Source organism: Glycine soja, chromosome 10 (assembly GCF_004193775.1).
Source record: "Glycine soja cultivar W05 chromosome 10, ASM419377v2, whole genome shotgun sequence".
Classification (NCBI taxonomy): domain Eukaryota; kingdom Viridiplantae; phylum Streptophyta; class Magnoliopsida; order Fabales; family Fabaceae; genus Glycine; species Glycine soja.
In genome coordinates this window covers 14,399,079-14,405,078 of record NC_041011.1, presented here as the reverse complement: position 1 = coordinate 14,405,078, position 6,000 = coordinate 14,399,079, and positions in this window count along the sequence as shown.

The window sequence follows — 6,000 nt, the reverse complement described above, 5'->3', positions numbered from 1 at the left end:
TCCCTAGGAAGGGACCAGTGACTAGAACCATGAGCAAGAGGCTCCAAGAAGATTGGGCTAGAGCTGCTGAAGAAGGCTCGAGGGTTCTCATGAACCTCAGGGTAGATTTCTGAGCCCATGGGCCAAGGTTGAGTCCAATTATCTTTGTACATATTAGACAAGGATTTCATTATATTTGGTCCGTGTATTTAGGGCTCCATATTGTAGGTAGGGTACCCTAGAAATATAGGATTTTTTCAGCCCTTGTATTTTAGGGCACCTAGAGTAGTTTTTGTATTAGAGGTAGTTTTGTAATTTCACATGCACTAAGTGGATATTTGATGTGTGTGGTTGGAAATAAATTTAATTGAATTGGTAGAAGCCCAATCCAATTAAATTTTAGAGGGGGAGGTGAGCATTTGCTTACTACACCCCATTGCCACATCATATAGCCACACTTTGTGCATGTCCTTCATGCTTTTCATGCCTCATGACACCTAAGCACACTTAGTGGAGAATCTTGGAATTGATCTTGGATTAGTGGGCTGAACCATAACTAAAATTCACTAATCATAATTAGTGAAATTTTGGCTCCAAAGTTTGGCTCCACAAATTCAATTTCAAATTCAAGTGAAATTTGAATTTCCCTCCAATTTTGTGAGACACTTAGGCTATAAATAAAGGTCATGTGTGTGCATTTTTTAAAAAACTTTGATCATTTGAATATTAACTTCAGATTTCAGAGCTCTTTTAGAGCACAAAATTTCGTGCTCTTCTCTCCCTCTCCCTTCATTCATCTCTTTCTTCCTCCAAGCTCTTATCCATGGCCTCCTATGGTGGTGAGCTTCTTCTAGACTCTTCTTCTCCTTGAAGTGGCGTCTCCTCTCTCTCTTCCTTCTCCATTCCGCTTCCATTCATCTTCCAAGAAGCAAAGGAATCCATTGATGAAGAAGATCCTAGGCCTACAAGCTCCAATAGAGCTTACACCAGCAACAGTCAAGCTTAGCGAGTTCATCAAAAACCCATAAAAATTATGAAGAAAAGCATAAACTCACTAAGTGCACTCACCAAGCTTAGCGAGTTCATCAGAAACGCAGAAAAATTATGAAGAATAGCATGTACTCGCTAAGCACATAGGTCAGGCTTAGCGAATTCATGACCAAACCCAGAAAAGATCTCAAAATGTACAAACTTGTTAAGCCATAAGGATAGGCTTAGCGGTTCAAACACATGCTAGAGAGGTAGAAGAACTACACAACGTGACAGGACAAAAAGACTCAGCAGTAACAAATATGAAACCAAACAACAAAAATTGGGTTAACCCTACAACACCAAAATAACCAACTAATGATTAAAGAGAGAGATGAAACAACAAAAAAGGAAATGAAGAAGCTAAAGAAGAACAAGGATGCTTACAATCCTCAGAAGGTAAGAAAATAAGAGTAATGTTTGAGAGGAAGGAAGAAAAAGATGAAACATAGAAGGTAGAGGAGAGGGTTCAGAGAAGAGAGATATGAAGGAAAAGAAAGAAATGAGAGTGAAGGGGAGAGTTAGGCAAAAGAAAGGGGCAGTTGTCGAAACTTCCTACAGTTATGGATTATGTGCTTAGCACAGCAAACGCTCTTAGCATGTAGTCTGACGTCAACAATTGCATTAAAGTGCCCCACGCTTATTGGGAATGATCATTGGGAATGATCCCTATTGCCTTGTAATTGGCAATATCTGCAAACCATGACCTTTTTCTCTGTAGTTCTAGACAAGGGATTCGAAGAGAAGTTGAAGCCTGAGGATTCATGCTTAGCGTGTCAGACTCACTTAGCGAGCTCTAGTCGCTTAGCAAGAAGATCCCCACATAGCGTGAAGAAGCTGCTTAGGGAGCCTGAAGTCAGGTGAAAGGGCACTTAGCGCACGTTGTGTGCTTAGCACCTAATCACTTACCTGCGTGGGAAACAATATAGAACCCTAGAGCTCGAGGAAGGAGAAGAAGACAACCATTGGGAGCCACTCCTTATCCACATATCCATCTTCCTTCCATTTCCCTTCATATTTCTGTTGGATCGAGTGGCCTCAGAATAATTAAGAAGGGGGGGTTGAATTAATTATTCCTAAACCTTTACTAATTAAAAAATTACTCTTTTAAGGCTTTCACTTTTGTTGTTAAGAGAATATGGAGTAGAAGAGAAACTTAACAGAAAGTAAAAGCGGAAATTAAATGCACAGCGGAAAGTAAAAGAGTAGGGAAGAAGGAAACAAACACACAAGAGTTTTTATACTGGTTTGGCAACAACCCGTGCCTACCTCCAGTCCCCAAGCGACCTGCGGTCCTTGAGATTTCTTTCAACCTTGTAAAAATCCTTTTACAAGCAAAGATCCACAAGGGATGTACCCTCCATTGTTCTCTTTGAAACCCTAGTGGATGTACCCTCCACTAGAACTGATCCACAAGAGATGTACCCTCTCTTGTTCTCAGTCAAACCCAAGTAGATGTACCCTCTACTTGTACCACAAAGGATGTACCCTCCAATGTGTTAAGACAAAGATCTCAGGCTGTTAAACCTTTGATACTTTGTAAATGGGGATACAAAATAATTCTCAGGCGGTTAAACCTTTGAACGCTTTTGTATTAGGGAGTGGGAAGAATCAAAAGAATTCTCAGACTGTGTCGTTTTGAATTCTTTGACAAGGGAGAAGGGAGACACAAAAGAATTCAGGCGGTTAGTCCTTTGTTTTTTTGGAGAAGGGAGAAGAGAGACACAAAGAATTCAGGCGGTTAGTCCTTGGCGAATTCTTTTTGGCAAAGGGAGAAGAGAATGAAAAGATGAATAGCACAAGTTTTCAAGTTTTGGAAAACCAGAAAACTTCAGAAAGCTTTTGGTACAAAGAAGAAGAAGAAGTTCAAAGAGATTCAAGGCTTGTAAAGGATTGTAATGAAATGATTGGAAAAGTATTCAAGATTGTTGAAATGCAAAACAAAGCCTTGCTTTTATAGACTCTCCATGTCTGGTCAAGAAGACCATTCAGAAGAGTTATAACTTTTAGAAAAACTTAAAACCCATTTGAAAAAGTCAAAACCTTTTTGAAGAGTTACATCTTTTGATTTTTTCAAAAACAGTCACTGGTAATCGATTACCAAATTAGTGTAATCGATTACACAAAGCTTTTAAGTGAAAGGATGTGACTCTTCACCTTTGAATTTGAATTTCAAAGGGCACTGGTAATCGATTACCAAAACATTGTAATCGATTACAGCCTTTTGAAAATAATTGGAACGTTGTAAATTCAGTTTGAAAACATTTTCAAACTCATTTTGCTACTAGTAATCGATTACACCAATATGGTAATTGATTACCAGAGAGTAAAAACTCTTTGGTTAAGGTTTTGTCAAAAACTCATGTGCTATTCAAAGTTTTGAAAAAACTTTTTAATACTTATCTTGATTGAGTCTTTTCTTCATTCTTGAATCTTGAGTCTTGAATCTTGATCTTGATTCTTGAGATCTTGAATCTTGAATCTTGATTCTTGATTCTAGGCTTTCTTCTTGAGTCTTGAATTCTTCTTGATTCTTGAACTCTTGACTTGTTCTTGATTCACTTGAGTTGTTCTTTGATCTTTGAGCTTTTTGTTCATCACCTTTGTCATCATCTTTTATTGTCATCATTGTTATCATCAAAACACCTTTGAATCACATTCACCATGAAGTCTTGCTTCTACAATTTCCACCCTTTTTGTATAGTTAAGTATCTCATAACAATGAGAGGCCAAACAACCCATTGTTGGGGAGCTTTCTGCCAAACTCTCTTGATGTAATGACTCTTACTATTTATTTAATATTATTACTAGTTTCATTGTCTCTTTATGTGCATATTCACTTGTATTTGGTTTGATCACCTATTTATATGCTATGTTAAGGTTTAGGCATTGTAAAATGTGGTTAATCCTATGAACTGGAAAGAATATTTAAATGCTTCATTGCTAGGGATAGTGTGAGGTGGTATTTATACATGTCTATTAGTCATGAGGTTCCATGAATTTAGTTCTTGAGAGATTAAGAAAGGAATTAAGGGAATTAGGCTCTATCGTGTGAGTTATCATGGCTAGAGTACTTTAATAGATATAGGTGATAACTAGAATACTATTAAATAGAGAAAAATTAACTATATTATGTCAAGAGAAGTTTCGGTAGGAAGCCCCCAACATATTCAACTCCTATGTTCGCGATTCTTCATTGTTCCTGGTGTTTGTTTTCGTTGCTCAGTCTTAGTCTAGAATTATATAAATATCTAATATACAAACACAATGATTTGAATTGCACTTCTTAAATCCATTCATTAATTGCACAAAAATTGTATATACACCATCTTGAGTACAAAAAAAATCCCTATGGAAACGATACTCAGTCTTACCGTTTTAGAATACTACTTGGACAATTTGGTGCACTTGCCAATGAGTTAACAAGTTTTTGGCATTGTTGTCGGGGATTTTGCTTTTTGTACTTAGTTGTTGCATATTTCAATCTTGAAGCAATTATTCTTTATTCTTTGATTATTTAATTCCATTCTTATTGTTAATTTAATCCTTTGTCCTGGTTAATTGTTCTGTTGTAGCTTGCTTCTTGTATGCAAGGTAAAAATCCAATGGAGTACTTAGCTCCACTGAACTTGGAGATTGAAGCAGCATAGAAAGAACAACACAACCAGATTAAGAAAGGAGCTACAAAAGGTGAAAATTGATCAAGGTGATAGAGGAATCCCATCCTCTAAAACATATTCTTCATTTCAGTTAACTTGGAGGAGCCGCTGTGTATACTTTTGGGGAAACTATCATTGCAAAGACAGACCGCCGAAGGTGACCCTTGAGGACTACTCTAGCTCCTCCACACCTTAGTTCTTTACTAGTATTGCATGGCCAAAGCGGCCAATATCTCATATCCACATTCCCTGATTCAGCTGATTTAGGGCAACCTCTTCCATGGCCTATCGAGTGAAGATCCTTATGCTCACCTAGCCACCTACTTTGAAATATGTAATACAGCGAAAATAGCGGGAGTCTCAGAAGATGCCATACAACTCAACTTATTATCCTTCTCACTAGTTGGTGAAGCCAAGAGATGGCTACATTCATTCAAGGGGAATAGTTTGAGAACTTGGGAAGAGGTAGTTGAAATTTTTTTGAAGAAATATTTCCCAGAGTAAAAAACAGCTGAAGGAAAGGCAGAGATTTCTGCATTCCACCAGTTCCCTGATGAATCTTTGAGTGAAGCCCTGGATTGTTTCTGTGGGCTACTCCAGAAGACTACCACCCATGGGTTTAGTGAGCCCATTCAGCTCAACATTTTCATTGATGGCCAATGCCCCCACTCTAAACAGTTGCTTGATGCTTCAGCTGAGGGAAAAATCAAGTTGAAACCTCTTGATACCAGCAAGGGGGCAACTTCTCTCACAATTAGGGCCAAGGTTGGAGGTCCCATCCTGGGAATCATTTGAACAAGGATCAAGGAGGTCCATCCAATCGACCTCCTAATCAAGGGCCTAACTTGTACATGACGACCACTAAGCTGAAGGATACATTGACTAAATTTATGCAGGTATGCATGTCTAACATAAAAGCACAGAGTTAAAAATTAAAAATTTAGAAGTTCAAGTGGGACAACTGGCCAAGCAACTAGCTAAAAATTTAGAAGTTCAAGTGATCTAATGAATTTTGATACAACTACTTTGATAACTATTGTATCAGGAATTAGTAATGGTGGAATAGAGAAACTTTTGGCCACTTCAGAGAGTGACATGAGGCAGTGGTTTAAGGAAAACTACAATTTTGTGATTTGTCAAGTAAGTTCTCTTATTAAGAGTTTTACCTCTTGCTTTGTGTATCTAACCTTTTCCATGCTTACACTCAGTTTTGGCATAAGTCTCGTTTCTCCTCACAATGCATAATTAAGCATCTTTGTACTTTCAGTTTTGGCATTCTGCTTTCGCATTGCTATCAGTTAATCTTACAAATTTATCTAGGCTAGAACTCATT